This window comes from Anomaloglossus baeobatrachus, chromosome 3, assembly GCF_048569485.1.
Source record: "Anomaloglossus baeobatrachus isolate aAnoBae1 chromosome 3, aAnoBae1.hap1, whole genome shotgun sequence".
In the NCBI taxonomy this organism is placed as follows: Eukaryota; Metazoa; Chordata; class Amphibia; order Anura; family Aromobatidae; genus Anomaloglossus; species Anomaloglossus baeobatrachus.
In genome coordinates this window covers 226,909,968-226,927,242 of record NC_134355.1, presented here as the reverse complement: position 1 = coordinate 226,927,242, position 17,275 = coordinate 226,909,968, and the positions used below count along the sequence as shown (strand labels likewise).

Genomic DNA, 17,275 nt, shown 5'->3' with positions numbered 1-17,275 from the left:
CATTTACCTTTGCTGTGAGACGTCCAATATTTGGCATTATTAGCTCAGCAGCCTCATTTTATGCATTGTCCTGCAGTACCAAACATGGCCTGTCGACAAGAGGGGCGCTGGAGAGTAGTCGTGTTCATGAAAAATTAGTGAACAGCTGCGGGATATCCGAGTGACTCCCCTGGCTGTTCGTGACAAATTGGTGGCAAGCGGTGGGATAGGGGTGCTTTACACGCTGCAACATCGCTAGCATTTGCTGGCGATGTCGAGCGCGATTGCACCCGCCCCCATCGCCCTGCCGATATGTGGTGATCACTGCCGTAGCGAACATTATCGCTACAGCAGCGTCACACGCACATACCCGCTCTGCGATGTCGCTGTGACCGGCGAACCGCCTCCTTTCTAAGGGGGCAGTTCGTTCAGCGTCACAGCAGCGTCACTGAACCGCCGCCCAATAGAAAAGAAGGGGAGGAAATGAGCGGCCGGAACATGCCGCCCACCTCCTTCCTTCCTCCTTTTCCGATGGACACAGGTAAGGAGAAGTTTGTCGTTTCAGTGGCGTCACACACAGCGATGTATGCTGCCGCAGGAATGACAAGAAACATCGTTACTGCAGCAGCAACGATAATTGGAAATAGGGGGTGATGTCATCGATGAGCGATTTTGAATATTTGTGCGACGATTCAAAATCGCTCATAGGTGTCACACATAACGACATCGCTAATGCGGCCAGATGTGCGTCACAAATTCCATGACCCCAACGAGATCGCTTTAGCGATATCGTAGCATGTAAAGCCACCCATATAGAGCATTAGTGATCTGGTTTGAGCAATCTTCCCTTTCACTAAAAACTTGCAAAAGTTTTGAGGATCGAACTCAGTGTTTAAATATACCTAGAACAATACTGTACTTGTAGCAGTTACCCCCTCCCTTCTCTCTCTTGTTTTTCTATCCTATCTTTTATTTGGCAATTATGCCTGCATTGACCGAAGCCTGGTACAGCCAGCTGCCGAAGGAGACTCTGGTTGCCATCTGCATGATCAGAGAGATTGATTTCAATGGCAAAAACAAGCCAGACCTCATTAAAGAACTGTTACAATGGGACATAAAGCAAGTTCGATCCCCCAGTGCTGATGACTGGGAGACAAGCCAAGCCCTGGATGATACTGCGGCCAGGGCTTCTTCTGCAGCTTCAAGCCAGAGCAGTGACCGGGGCAACATGGACTCCTACCTGCAGATGGCTCTACAGCAACTCGCTGCAGATGACCAGGAGGGACGGCTGAAGCTCATTCAGCAATATCAGGAGAGAGCTGAGCGCTAGGCCCAGGCTGAGAGAGTCGAGCGAGAGGCCGAGTGAGAGGTTGAGAGAGCCGAGCGAGAGCGCAGGCCCAGAGAGACCATGAATTGAAAGTCCTCCAAGCCTGGCAGCAGTCTGTGAGTCCAATATTGCCAATAGTTTTAAGCCCCAACTGGAGCACTTTCCTGTGATGGAAAAGGACGGGGACTTGAACACCATTCTGAGGGGATTTGAAAAGACTTGCTTGCAGTACCAGTTGCCCCCAGCACAATGGGCACGATACTTAACCCCAGGGCTGCGAGGCAAGGCCCTGGACGCGTTTGCCAGTCTCCCTCAAGAGCAGAGTGGAGACTATGATGCCATAAAGCAGGCCCTTATACGGATGTATCAGCTGACTCCAGAGATGTACCGCAAAAAGTTCCGGACCCTCCAGCGTGGACCGCAGAACAACAACAGAATGTTGTGGATGGGCTCCGGACCAACTTTAACCAATGGGTCCAAGGACTGTCCGCCACCACTGCTGAGCAGATAACAGACCTGATGGTAAAGGACCAATTCCTACACCTTTGTCATGCGGACGTGCGACAGTTTGTGATGGCTCGGGAACCAAAGGATGCGAATACAGCAGCACAGATTGCTGACACCTATGAGGCCAACCGTGCATCGGGGGTGCGGAAGCCACCCTCCACCAGCTGGAAAGAGGGTAAGATGACAACTACCACACCCCCGCCCCTACCAGCCGTCCTACCATAGCCCACCTCTGACACTCGCAGGTGTTTTTCCTGCGACCAGCCTGGACACCTCAGCTCCGCTTACCCAGAGAGGCAGAAGAGGAACCCCACACCCAAGGACCTAGTGCAGCTGTCTTTTTGGTGGGGGAGGCGAGTGGTAGGACCTATGAAAATCTACCCTCTGTCACCGTGGGCGGAATCCTCATTGTGGGGCTCAAGGACACTGGAACCGACCGAACCCTGATCCACCCCGAACTGGTGCCTCCTGAAAACTTTATCCCGGGAAAACTCCTGACTGTCACTGGGGTTGGGGGTGTTCCACAATCTTTCCCAATGGCCCGGGTTTCCCTCGACTGGGGTGCTGGGAGAGGGTGGAGGGAAGTAGGGGTGTCCGAACATCTACCAACCAATGTTTTATTGGGGACTGATCTGGGACGATTGGTTGCACAATTTGTCCCTGATGACCCTCTCCAATCCAATAAGTCATGTGATGCAAATGTTGTTAATAAGTCATGTGATGCAAATGTTGTTGATAAGTCATGTGATGCAAGCGCTGTTAAGTCATGTGACCCGAATGTGGATATCCAGAACTTGATTACAAATGTTGTGCATGGTAATAAACTGGAGGTTTGTAGAGGGGAACTCAGCTATGCCACGCTGAGGGGTGACGTGGCTGAGGACGTCCCCAAGGTAGTAAGTGTCTGTGCTGACAGAGATGGAGGCAGACATGAGAACCACGAGGAAGGTGGTCAAATGCAGCTAACCAGTCTCACAGCGGACAGTGAATTGACCGGTGGTAGCTTCCCCAGGATTGGCACTGCTCCTAAGGTATTATGGGATGAGGAGCAAGTAGCACCTAGAGCCGATCAGGCTGATGGGGAAGAGTTGTTATCCCCCGGGGAGACAGCCTTCATCGGTGCTCTCACCCGCAGTCAGAGTGCCCAGAATGCAAATGAAACCTTGCCTTCTGACACCTCTTCACCCAGAGGGATAACGGAACTGGTTACGGACCCTGAGCAGGTCCCAGAGGGTCCCGGTGAAGTTGGAACCTTAATGTCACTTTTGGCTGCCTCTAGCCAAGAGTTCCAGGTGGCTCTACGAACCGATGCCAGTCTAGAGACGTTAAGGGACCTCGCAGAGATGCCCTCCTCTGAGACCGATAAGGAGAGGGTATTCTGGGACCAGGGGAGGTTGTATCGGGAGACTGTTCCCTGTAACCCCCAACAAGAGTGGCTGAAGGAAAGACAGCTGGTGGTGCTTCATCACTTTAGGAGTGAGTTGCTGCCGATTGCCCATGAGATCCCACTCGCCGGACACTTGAGTGTCAGCAAAACAAAGACCCTGCTGTCTCACCACTTCTATTGGCCCAAAATGGGGACAGATGTTGCCAATTACTGCCGCTTCTGTATCACATGCCAAAGAGTGGGAAAGTCAGGGCCTGCTCCCAAAGCTCCCCTGATCTCTTTGCTGGTGATAGAGGAGCCTTTCCAGAGGATCGCTGTGGACATCGTCGGGCATCTTACCATCCCCAGCAGCTCTGGATAACGTTTCATCCTTACTGTGGTAGACTATGCGACCCGGTATCCGGAGGCAGTGGCTCTGTCCTCAGTTAGGGCCGATAAGGTGGCAGATGCTCTCCTGGCCATATTCTCCCAAGTAGGATTTCCTAGGGAGATGCTTACCGACCAGGGGACTCAGTTCATGTCTCGTCTAATGGAGGCTCTCTGTAAAAAAATGCAGGTGCAGCATCTGTTATCAAGCGCCTATTACCCACAGACCAATGGTTTGTGTGAGCGATTTAATGGTACCCTTAAGCAGATGCATAAGATGCTGGTTGAGTCACATGGATGCGACTGGGAGCGAGCGATATCTCTCACACCTGCTGTTTGCTTACCGAGAGGTACCACAGGCCTCAACGGGGTTTTCCCCCTTCAAGCTCCTGTATGGCAGACGAGTTCGGGGGGCCTCTTGGTCTGGTAAGGGAATCCTGGGAACAGGAACTGAACTCCCCAGAAGTGTCCATTGTAGAGTATGTCATTCGGCTCCGTGACAAAATGCAGTCAATGACATGGCTGGTGCATGAGAATATGATGCAAGCCCAGGCCAGCCAGAAGCTATGCTACGACCAACATGCTCGAGAGCGGGTGTACGAAGTGGGTCAGAAGGTGTGGGTCCTAGTCCCAATGACCCAGAACAAGCTTCAGGCGGCCTGGGAGGGTCCATACCTTGTGCATCAGCGCCTCAATGACGTAAACTATGTGGTTACCATCGACCATGCCAGGAAGAGGCAAAAGATCTTCAATGTTAACATGATGAAAGCTCATCATGACAGGGAAGCCTTCACCCTTCCTGTGTGTAGCCTTTCCGAAGAAGGCAAAAGCGAAGTCTTGGTGGACTTGCTCACCTCGACCCGGGATGGAAGGTCTATCGAGGAGGCGGCATTCAACCCACAGCTATCCATGGACTAAAGGTCCCAGCTGCGGGAGGTATTCCGGCCCTACCTGATGACCTTCACGAATTTCCCAGAAAAGACATTCCTAGCCACCCACCAAGTGGACACAGGGAGTCATTCCCCAGTCAGTTAACCCCCATACCGTGTCTCCCTAGAGGTACAAAAGGACATAAAAAGGGAGATTGATGAAATGCTAGCCCTGGGGGTGATCCAGAGGTCCAAAAGTGCATGGGCCTCGCCTATAGTTTTGGTTCCAAAAAAGGACCGGACAACCCAGTTTTGTGTGGACTACAGGAGGCAAAATGCAATCACAGCACCCAATGCGTACCCAGTGCCACGCATTGATGAGCTACTGGATTGCTTAGCCGGGGCCCGGTACCTGACAATCATGGACCTGAGTCGAGGGTACTGGCAGATTCCTATGTCCAAGGAAGCACAAGAAAGGTCCGCATTCATCAACCCATTCAGTCTGTATGAATCCCTTGTCATGTCCTTTGGCATGAGAAATGCTCCTGACACTTTCCAGCGATTTGACCGTAGTTATGCTACAAATCTGGTGTCTGACCAACACCATACCACGCACGCCTGATTTTGGTTTGCACTATATTCCTCCTGTTGGTAGCTGTTCAGACTCAGTTACCTCACCCCTTTCCACAGGCAATGCTAATTAAGCACCATTCTTGGATCTGGTCCGCCTTTATCAATGGTTGCTGTTTGACACTGGGAGGATCAGTTCTGATATAGTCCTGGTATGTGTGGGGCTTGCTCCACATGCTGGGACCTGGGCTGGTCTCTATCCACAAGTGCCTTTTTTGCAGCATGGAAGCGGCTATATACAGGTTGCAGGTATGTGTGCTCCATTATGGTTCTGCTTTTAACTTTATCTAGGAGGCCGCATGGCACATGAAATACAGAATGTAGAGTAGGACCCCCCTATTGAGATTTGCCGTGACGTTGGCAGGGGTGGCTCAAAAAATTGATCAATTATTTGCTAAAAATCTCATTTTTTTATTATAGTACAGTTGGAATAAATTTGTGAATTTTCACTTTTTATATGATGCATGCCAATTTCAGATCGTGCTGGTTTCCTTTTTTTCACTTTCCAGCGATTGGTTGACCAGCTGCTCGAGGGACTAGGAGGGTTTGCAGTCGCTTACCTGGATGACATTGCCATCTTTAGTCCCAATTGGGAGGAACACCTGGGGCCCCTGGAGCAGGTGCTCAGGCGGATCCAAAGTGCTGGTCTGACTATAAAGCCAGGGAAGTGTCAGATCGGCATGACGAAGGTACAGTACCTCGGACACCGAGTAGGTGGTGGGACCCTGAAACCAGAGCCAGGGAAGGTTGAGGCCATCACCTCCTGGCCTACCCCCAACTCAAAGAAGCAGGTGATGTCCTTTTTGGGTATAGCAGGGTACTATAGGAAGTTCGTTCCTAACTTTAGTGCTCTTGCTAAGCCGTTGACGGCTACCGCAAGTAGTCGCCTGGACAGATGACTGTGAGCGGTCCTTCAGAGCATTGAAAGCTGAACTCGCCAGTTCCCCAATCCTACAAGCCCCAGACTTCACCCGACGGTTCATAGTTCAGACAGATGCCAGTGCATTTGGCCTGGGTGCGATACTCAGCCAGGTAAATGGGAAGGGAGAAGAGCATCCGGTGGTGTTTCTCAGCCGCGAGCTCTTACCCCAGGAAGTGGCCTACGCCACTTTGGAGAAGGAGTGCCTCGCTATAGTGTGGGCCATGCAGAAACTGCAGCCCTACCTATATGGATGCAACTTCACCATAGTAACAGACCACAACCCTCTCAGCTGGCTACATCGGGTGGCTGGCGACAATGATAAGCTACTGCGGTGGAGCTTGGCACTACAGCAGTATGATTTTACCATGCAACACAAGAAGGGGGTTGAGCATGGCAACGCTGACGGGCTGTCCCGGCAGGGGGATGCCAGCGAGGTAGGCTTAGGAGACTATCTGCAAATCAATCTCCCATGCTACCTCAAAAAGGGGAGGTGTCATTGTGATGACATGGACTCTCATGGGTTAAAGTTTCTTAACATTCAGCCAGACAGGATGATAGATTGTTTATAGACGGGGGATAAGTCCCTCATTGTTTCTACAAGACTCTTGTTGACTCATGTAATTGTGTTGGCCACTGAAAGCCAGACGTATTGTTTCTCCAGACTCTTTCAGTAACCATTGTAACGTAGTTTTGTATTGCTAATGTGATTACCTTAGTAGCCATTGTCTAGTCGGTGACTCCCAGACTACATGTATACCCTCAGTCTTTCAGTAGACATCATTTGGATGAACATTGTCCATGCAGCTTGAGATTCATCCAATGGGAGAGGCGCTCTTGTCCAACCAATCGATGAGGACGCAGTGTATCTAAGTGGAAGGCTGTGGTTATAAAAGGGACTTCTTTAAGCCACCAGGTGGTTGATGGATGCTGATGGATCCAGTCTAAGCTCTTTGGAGCTGACTAGAGGATCAGGATATCTTATGGCTTCAATCTAGGGACTCCGGTTCCGGTTGGAGACCATATCCACAGCCTAGGGATTTCGACTCCGGCTGCCAGGATTGTATCATCATACCAGGACTACCTACGGAGGACACTCAGGTTGGGACAGTTCAGTCACCTGTTACAGACTTTGCAGACCTCAACCAGCTTCCTAAATCTGGCATTATTCTTTTCTCTGTGGGTGCCCGCCAAAAGCGGGGTGCTGCTGGATTGGAGTAAATAGCCCTGGAACCTCTGAGGCACGGACATTCTAATCCCTGGTGAGCCAGCGGAAGGGTGAGACTCTGTTGCCTGTGACATTTGTGTGTTTTGCTGGTTATGTGTTATGTGCCGTTAATTGTTTGGGGATCCAATAAAGTCTAATTATTGTGGTTCCCTCACCCTGTGTTGTCTGAGTAGTGTTACGCCCACGGTTAAGGAGGCCGGCGTTCAGTTGGGATGAGCCCTGAGCCACGCTGTCTTTCTAAAAGCGGCGGGTTTTAGTGGACGAGAGCACCCACTGAGCCCCGTGTCTCCACAATTTTTAACCCATGAGAGTCCATGTCGTCACATTCCTCCCCCTTCTTAATATTAACCAGACATGATAGGCTTCCGATCATCCTTCTCCTCTTGACGGCATTGTCCTTTTTAATGGTGAGGTCAGCAACAGAGGCTTGCATCTATACACCTCCCCCTGATTACCTCCCCCAAGTTGAGCAGCCATATTGTGGACAAGCACTAAGATGGGGTCCATGAGTTGGGCCTGCACAAATCTCCCACTATCAATCCTACCCCAGTCAATAGCCACAGTGTGGTTAGGCTTACTCACGGTTCTTGGCTCAGAAGTGGATGATGGAGACCGGGAATGCAAACCATGCCTGGAAAAGATTTTAGAAACATCCACATCAGGGTCCTGCTTGGCTTGGAGGTGGGTGATGGCTGCTTCAAACTGACTGGATAGTCCTTGTCCTAGGTCATTCTCCAAAATGACTGGTGTGAGCAGGTAATTCATAAGCCCCACTTTCACTTCCCTTTGAGTGGTATCCGAAAAAACAGGCTTGGTGGGGCCATCTATGAACCCCACTTCAACTTCCTCCTGGCTAGTCCCCGAAACAACAGGTGTGGGGAGGCTGTTCATAAACTCCATATGGACCTCTTCCTGGTCAGACCCCAAAGTAACTCGTGTGGGGACGGTGTCCATAAGCTCCACATCAGCCTTGCTCTGATTAGTCTCCACAATGACAGGTGTGGGGAGGCTGTTCACAAGTCTCACATCAACCTCTCCCTGGTCCTTTCCCGAAATAACTGGTGTGGGGACGGTGTCCATAAGCTCCACATCAGCCTTGCTCTGGTCAGTCTCCACAATGACCGGTATGGGGAGGCTGTTCACAATCCCCACATCGATCACTTCCTGGTTGGTCCCCAAAATACCAGGTGTGGGGAGGCTGTCCACAAGCTCCACCTCGACCTCTCCCTGGTTGGTCCTTAGGTCCAACTGCACACATGCCAGAGGAATGTCTGAGCGCTGGCCCTCAGCCAGGGATATGGATAATTGGGAATCTGGTACAGGGTCTTCTGTGAAAACAATAACTGGGCTTACCAGGGTAATGGAGGAACCAGTGTCTCGTAGTCCTTGGCTCTTGACCGGCTGAGCTGGTAGATGGGCTCCAAGCATGCGGCCTCGGTTTTGGAGACAATCTTTATCTATATGTCCATGGTGCCCACATGTATAACAGCGCCATAGATTGGGCGAGTCACAGGCCCTGTTTGTAGTCCTTTGTTTTGGCGCAGCTTCTGCTGGGTAGCGGGACCATCCTTCTCGACTGGCTGGTGTTAGCAGTACAGCAGCTGGAACACCGTAAACATATTCCAGAACATAAGCTCTCTCTTCTCTTGAGGATCTAGGCCCCAATGCATCCAACAACGCTGTGGCTTGGGCCATTTTGGAAAAAGTTGATTCCCGATTGTCTCTAGATCCATCATGTGGTACATAGTTTAAATCCTCTGGGTCAATATCGGCGGGATCCTCATTGTCCTCTGCATCATTCTGGGCATCCCAACGGACTAATTTCTGGATCAAGTTCGACCGAGTCTCAGCGTTCCAGTAGATAATCTTTCGCCTCTGGCACAGATCCTGTAACATCCATTTACTGCAGCGGTCGTAACTCCTCTCTTGTCCTTGTCCCATGGCTGAGCTGGTGGGGTTGGACATGGCAGCATCCGAAACCTGAATGCCTCTCCTATGGCCTGCTGGGTATGCTTATGTGCCTCCCTGGTTGTTGAGCCCTGGACGGTGTCCGAAAACACCAGTCCGCTGCAGCTCCCCTGCGTAAACCAGGCTGAGTAGCATCCCACCGCTGCCACCAATTGTGGAGACACGGGGCTCAGTGGGTGGTCTCGTCCACTAAAACCCGCCGCCTTTAAAAAGAAAGCGTGGCTCAGGGCTCATCCCAACTGAACGCCGGCCTCCTTAACCGTGGGCGTAACACTACTCAGACAACACAGGGTGAGGGAACCACAATAATTAGACTTTATTGGATCCCCAAACAATTAACGGCACATAACACATAACCAGCAAAACACACAAATGTCACAGGCAACAGTGTCTCACCCTTCCGCTGGCTCACCAGGGATTAGAATGTCCGTGCCTCAGAGGTTCCAGGGCTATTTACTCCAATCCAGCAGCACCCCGCTTTTGGCGGGCACCCACCGAGAAAGGAATAATGCCAGATTTAGGAAGCTGGCTGAGGTCTGCAAAGTCTGTAACAGGTGACTGAACTGTCCCAACCTGAGTGTCCTCCTTAGATAGTCCTGGTATGATGATACAATCCTGGCAGCCGGAGTCGAAATCCCTAGGCTGTGGATATGGTCTCCAACCGGAACCGGAGTCCCTAGATTGAAGCCATAAGATATCCTGATCCTCTAGTCAGCTCCAAAGAGCTTAGACTGGATCCATCAGCATCCATCAACCACCTGGTGGCTTAAAGAAGTCCCTTTTATAGCCACAGCCTTCCACTTAGATACACTGCGTCCTCATCAATTGGTTGGACAAGAGCGCCTCTCCCATTGGATGAATCTCAAGCTGCATGGACAATGTTCATCCAAATGATGTCTACAGAAATACTGAGGGCATACATGTAGTCTGGGAGTCACCGACTAGACAATGGCTACTAAGGTAATCACATTAGCAATACAAAACTACTTTACAATGGTTACTGAAAGAGTCTGGAGAAACAATACGTCTGGCTTTCAGTGGCCAACACAATTACATGAGTCAACAAGAGTCTTGTAGAAACAATGAGGGACTTATCCCCAGTCTATAAACAATCTATCATCCTGTCTGGCTGAATGTTAAGAAACTTTAACCCATGAGAGTCCATGTCGTCACAGTCATGTAAAACTTGAATGGTCCTTACTCCCCTTCCCACCATCAGCCACAGATCGTCATGACGATTATCTGATCGGCCTGAAAGTTTAGGAATTTACGACTCTGGGACGGTAGAGCTACAGCCAAAAGATGCACAGAAAAGAATCCTTGATAATCCTTTGTTCTGTTGGAGAGAAAACTCCTAATACAGTTTTTTACGTGGCCCGTTAATGCTAGAAAAATGAAAAACATACTACCAGAATCCCTGTGGAGCGCTGAACCCAGCGCACCGTTTAGCTTGACTGGAAGATCGCTGGTATCACGACAAATTAGTATTGGCCAGTAAAATCTTGCTAGATGTGTTGTGTTTGGTATCTATGTAAATGTAAAATCGAGATATAAAATATGACACTAATATCTTTCATCCGTGTGGCCCAGGGGCAAAGGTATGTGAAAAGCTAGAATTAAAGAACTTTGTGACACTCTTGGCACAGCCAACAAGAGACTGTAAAATGAGGTCACAGAGAGGGGGGTTACCCGAGGGCATAAGAGCGATTAGCTCCTTGATGGGGTGAGTCAGTACTGGAGGGCACCAGTAAGTGGTGATGCTGGCTGTCTTTCTACCATCTTCTCTTGGAGCCCCTCCCTCCCTAAATTCGGTCGTCACATCTATGGCACGAGTTTAGTAAGTCTCACGGTTATACCTTTTATTTTTCTGTAACTGTCTATACGGTATTTGTATTGTTCCCTTTTGTAAATTCTTGTATATTTTTTAAACACTGCCTATTTTCGGATTAAATATTTAAAATTCAATAGTTCGTTTCCTTCTGTTCTATATACGAACCCAAACCCGTCCGAAAAGCCTTCTGCTATCTGAAACGGATCCTCAGCTATCCCTGAAAGTTGGGTGGTGGCAGCGTAATTATTATTTCATAGAATTATTGGGGTGCTATCATTAAGGGTACCGAGGTATATAGTCATATGAAAAAATTTCGGCACCCCTATTAATCTTAACTTTTTTTCTTTGTAACAATTTGGGGTTTTGCAACAGCTATTTCAGTTTCATATATCTAATAAGTGATGGACTCAGTAATATTTCTGGATTGAAATGAGGTTTATTGTACAAACAGAAAATGTAAAATCTGCATTTAAACAAAATTTGACAGGTGCATAAGTATGGGCACCTCAACATAAAAGTGACATTAATATTTTGTAGATCCTCCTTTTGCAAAATCACAGCCTCTAGTCGCTTCCTGTAGCTTTTAATGAGTTCCTGGATCCTGGATGAAGGTATATTTGACCATTCCTGTTTACAAAACAATTCCAGTTCAGTTAAGTTTGATGGTCGCCGAGCATGGACAGCCTGCTTCAAATCATCCCACAGATGTTCAATGATATTCAGGTCTGGGGACTAGGATGGCCATTCCAGAACATTGTAATTGTTCCTCTGCATGAATGCCTGAGTTGATTTGGAGCGGTGTTTTGGATCATTGTCTTGCTGAAATATCCATCCCCTGCGTAACTTCAATTTCATCACTGATTCTTGCACATTATTGTCAAGAATCTACTGATACTGAGTTGAATCCATGCGACCCTCAACTTTAACAAGATTCCTGGTGCCGGCATTGGCCACACAGCCCCAAAGCATGATGGAACCTCCACCAAATTTTACTGTGGGTAGCAAGTGCTTTTCTTGGAATGCCGTGTTTTTTTGCCTCCATGCATAACACCTTTTTGTATGACCAAACAACTCAATCTTTGTTTCATCAGTCCACAGGACCTTCTTCCAAAATGTAACTGGCTTGTCCAAATGTGCTTTTGCATACCTCAGGCGACTCTGTTTGTGGCGTGCTTGCAGAAACGGCTTCTTTCGCATCACTCTCCCATACAGCTTCTCCTTGTGCAAAGTGCGCTGTATTGTTGACCGATGCACAGTGACACTATCTGCAGCAAGATGATGTTGCAGGTCTTTGGAGGTGGTCTGTGGATTGTCCTTGACTGTTCTCACCATTCTTCTTCTCTGTGTTTCTGATATTTTTCTTGGGTTGCCACTTCTGGGCTTAACAAGAACTGTACCTGTGTTCTTCCATTTCCTTACTATGTTCCTCACAGTGGAAACTGACAGTTTAAATCTCTGAAACAACTTGTATCCTTCCACTGAACAACTATGTTGAATAATCTTTGTTTTCAGATCATTTGAGAGTTGTTTTGAGGAGCCCATGATGCCACTCTTCATAGGAGATTCAAATAGGAGAACAACTTGCAAGTGGCCTCCTTAAATACCTTTTCTCATGATTGAATACACCTGCCTATGAAGTTCAAAGCTCAATGAGGTTACAAAATGATGTGACCTATAGCCAGACACCACAAGGCTGTCGGTCACCCATGACAATAATGCACCCCCATAATCCTCCATATAGAATAGTACACCTCCATAGTCCTCCATATAGAAAAATGTACCTCTCCCCATAGTCTTCCATATATAATAATGCATCCCCATAATCCTCCATATAGAATATTTAACCCTCCATAGTCCTCTCTATAAAATAATTTACACCCCATAGTCCTCCATATAAAACAATACTTACCCCATAGTCCTCCTATAGAATAATGCACACTCCATAGTCCTCCATGTAGAATAATGCAGCCCCATAGTCTTCCATATAAACTAATGTACACTCCATAGTCCTCCATATAAAATAATGCACATCCCATAGTCCTCCATATAAAATAATGCACACCATAGTCCTCTATATAGAATTATGCACTCCCCCCATAATCCTTTCTTATACAATAATGCACTCCTCTCCATAGTCCTCCATATAGAAAAGTCCTATATAGATAAAGTCCTATATAAAGAATAGGGATGAGCAAATGTATTCGCCACTATTCGGTACCCGACGGATAATAGGGTATCTGAGGTATTCTCTATCCGACGGCTAATATGGTATTCGCTCCGGTACTTCCGTTTTCGTTTCTGGGCTTCCTGGCACCATTTTCCAGCCAATGAACACATCCAATGTTGCTTGCCCTCACAGTAATGCCGCAGCCATCTTTGTTGTGGTGTTACTGTGATTGGCTTGGCCGCATAGCGTCATAGGGGCTATATAAGGCAGCCACCATTTTGTGTGCACGCATTCATTCCTGAGCTGCCGGTGTAGTGAGACTGTACTGTGTGTGGTACAGCGTTTTCCAGCCAACTAAAACTAGTCCTTCTAAGGGCTGAAGCTATTTAGCAATACCTGTTAGCGACTGTGTAAATCATAGAAACAGGTATAGGGGCAGTGCAGTTCATTCTATGAGATAGTGTTCCTGCTGCAGAATCCAAAATAGTCATTATAAGGGCTGAAGATATTTAGCATTAGCTGTTAGGGTCTGTGTAAATCATAGAAACAGGTATAGGGACAGTGCAGTTTGTTCTATGAGATAGTGTTCCTGCTGCAGAATCCAAAATAGTCCTTTTTTTTTTTTTTTTAAACATATTTTATTTGATGTCAGCAAGCACATATCATCAACAAGAGAACATGTTGTTACATTCCATAAAATGTCTCTGGATCGTACAATGCTTCTGTTACATCATTTTCTTTTTCATTGTCACAACAATTTCATCTCCATAGAATTATCTTAACAATAATTTACTCTAACTTAACAACCTAACCTATTTGTTCCCTTCAGTTGGTCCTTTGGATGCTCCCCATCTTCAGTGTCCCTAGTGTCCCTGCAATGTCTTCCACACAATACCAAGACGTGTGTTCAAATGCTTTAATTAACTGGGTGATTTCCTTCTGTGTGAAGCTTTGCTCAATAAATGTTCTCCACTTTTTGAAGAATCTTTTAGTGGACTTCTCCTTATGTTTCTCCGAATCCAGTTTGTCGTACATCATTATTGTTTTTAGGGTATCAACTATTTCTGTATTTCTCAGAGTCTGTCTTATCAGCCAATTCCTAAGTAGGCATTTCTTGACTACAAGCAATACTATGTGTATTACACCTGGAATGTGAGCACTTGCTCTGTCAGTTTCTGTAGGGGCTTCTATACAGTGAAACAAACAGGCCTGAGGGGTGACGGGTATAACTACTTTCCAAATCCTCAATATGTACGCCGCCGCTTCCTCCCATACCCCCCTCACCTGTGGGCATTCCCATATGCAGTGAAACAGTTTTGCTTTATGGAGTCCACATTTAGGGCAATGGTCCAAGAAATGCACTGGTGAGCTGCTATGTGGTATATTATAGGCGTATGTTGCGTTGTGTACTAGCTTAAATTGCATCTCCCTCCATTGTTCATTTATCATTACTTTCTTAACAGATTCCAACCCCCTTAGAATTTTATCATAGATGTCCGGATCGCCCAGAGCCGTCTCCCAGGTTTTAAATATTTGCTCTTTCCAGGGGCCCTGTTCTTGATCTCTCAATCGTTGGTATATGATCGAAAGGGATTCATGTTCCGCTCCCTGACCAATCAATACATCAAAACTCCCCTTCTTCTCAGCCTTCCCAACCTCTTTTACCACTGATGTGTAATGTGTTGTTATTTGTAAATATTGTAGGTAATGGTGATTTTCCATGTTAAAATTTTTCCGATACCTCCGTCCAGCTCAGAACTCTCCCCTCCTCTGTTTTCAGTAAATCACCCAACCTCCGTATCCCCCTCTGCTTCCATCCTTGAAATAATTTGTTTTGAGACCCTTGAGTAAAATGTGGATCCTCCCACAACGGGGTAAATTTTGAAAGACAATAAGGGAGTCTATACAGTTTTCTCAGTGCTCTCCAGGCCCCCACAGTGTCCTTTATTAAACAGCTCTGTTTCACGTACGTTGGTATTTTATCTAGCTTCATATGTAATACCGCTACCAAGTTAAAAGGGCTTGTTAGCTCCCTCTCCAGCTGAACGTTAGAAAAGAAGGTTGTCCCATTGATCCAGTCTTTTATATGTCTGGCAAGTGCCGCTAAGTTGTACAATCTAATCATGGGCATTTGTACCCCTCCATCTTTTTTCTGTAGACACAGCTTTGAGTAGGATACTCTTGGTCTCTTTCCCTGCCATAAAAAATTTACAAACGCTTTTTGCAACTTGTTGATATCGGTGTGTTTCAGCAGTAAGGGAATAGTTTGTAGAGGATAGAGCAAACGGGAGAAGCTGATCATCTTTATCAGATGTGCTCTGCCAAACAGGGACAGGGAAAGATTTTTCCACCTGTCTAGCTCTTTAGTTATTTTTTCAATTAGGTGTGGATAGTTAAGTCTATATAATGACATTGAGTCTCTGCCTATTTTAATTCCTAAATAAGTGATGTAGTGCGGGGCTATGGCTACTTCTATTCCCTCCCCTTGCCTATTTCCCAGGGGTGTCAAATATAGAATCTGACTTTTACTGATATTTATCCTGTAGCCTGAAAAGGAGCCAAAGTACGTCAGTTTGTCTATTACCTTCTTCAGATGGTTGTCTGGGTCTGACATAAATAAAAGCATATCGTCTGCAAAGCAGGTTAGTTTTATCTCACTATTCCCCACCTTGATTCCTGAGAAATCTTCTGATTTTATTAAGTATTGGGCTAGTGGTTCAAGGGCCAAGTCAAACAGAAGAGGGGACAGGGGGCACCCCTGCCTAGTCCCCTTCTGTAGCTGAAAAGATTTTGACAGAAAGCCCATTGTGGAAATTCTAGCTTCAGGCGTAGCGTAAAGTGCCTCCATATAGTTCCGAAAAGTACCCATTATGGCAAATTTATCTAATGCTAGCCCTAACCAATGCCAATTTACATTGTCAAAGGCCTTTTCCGCGTCTAAGGTCAATAACGCAGGGTTCTCCTTTATCAGGCCCGGTCTTTTTGTTCCATCTAGTACCGCCAACACTGTGCGAATGTTGAATACTGCTGACCTATTTTTAACGAACCCCACTTGATGTGGTCCTACTATCGATGGGAGGATCAATGCTAGCCGGTCTGCCAGGATTTTAGAGATTATTTTAATGTCTTGATTTATCAGTGATATGGGCCTGTATGATGAAGGGTCCGAGGGGTCTTTTCCTTGTTTGTGTATTACCTTTATATACGCCATATGGCCAGACTGTAGTAGAATTTTATTTTGGAGAGTGTAGTTGAAAACTTTTACTAAAGTGGGCATAACATCTTCCTGTAGTATTTTATAAAATTCCCCCGTCATTCCATCGGGGCCTGGGGCCTTGTTATTTTTAAGGTTTTTCACAACTGTTCTCACTTCCTCCTCGTTTATTGGGGCATTTAACATTTCCCTGTCCGATTCTGTAATTGTGGGTAATGACAGATTGTTTAGGAAGATGCCTCCTTCTGTGTCATTTGCTGGCCCTTGTTCATATAGTTTTTTGTAGAATTCTCCAACTATGTCATTGACTTTCTTTGGGTCATTGTGACTAGCCCCAGATGGGTCCCTCAAATGAGTTATGGATGTTAAAGGAGTTATTCCCTTTGCCATTCGTGCCAGAAGCGAACCTGCCTTGTTCCCGAATCTAAAATAATGTGATGCAATTCTCTGGCCCCTCATCCTCTCTGCCCTGTCCACCCACAAGTTAAATTCTGCTTTCTCTTTTATCCACTTGTTCCTATTACCAATAGATGGATTATTAATGTAGTTTGTGTATGCTTCTCTGGTCCTTCTGCTGGCTTCAGTGTATGCTTTAGTTGTTTTGTTTCGCAATGCTTTCACATATCCCATTATTCTTCCCCTTAGTACTGCCTTAGCTGCGTCCCAGTATAAATGGGAGTTCTCCTCATGCGCCTTATTATCCCATGTATATTCCTGCCACCACATTTTCACCAGTTTTTGGAAGTTCTCGTCTTGGGCTAAGTGTGAAGGGAATCTCCACAGTATGTCTGTTTCCTTGGGGTAGGTTTCTTCTAAGTCTAGGAGTAATGGGGCGTGATCTGATATCACCAGATCTTGTATGTCGATCCTCCTCATTTTGTTG

At 47.0% G+C, this 17,275-nt stretch overlaps 1 pseudogene; it reads left to right on the top strand.

The window, feature by feature from the left end:
- Positions 1-961: 961 nt before the first annotated feature.
- Positions 962-17,275, top strand: part of LOC142297201 (uncharacterized) — a 56,487-nt pseudogene continuing 40,173 nt past the window's right edge.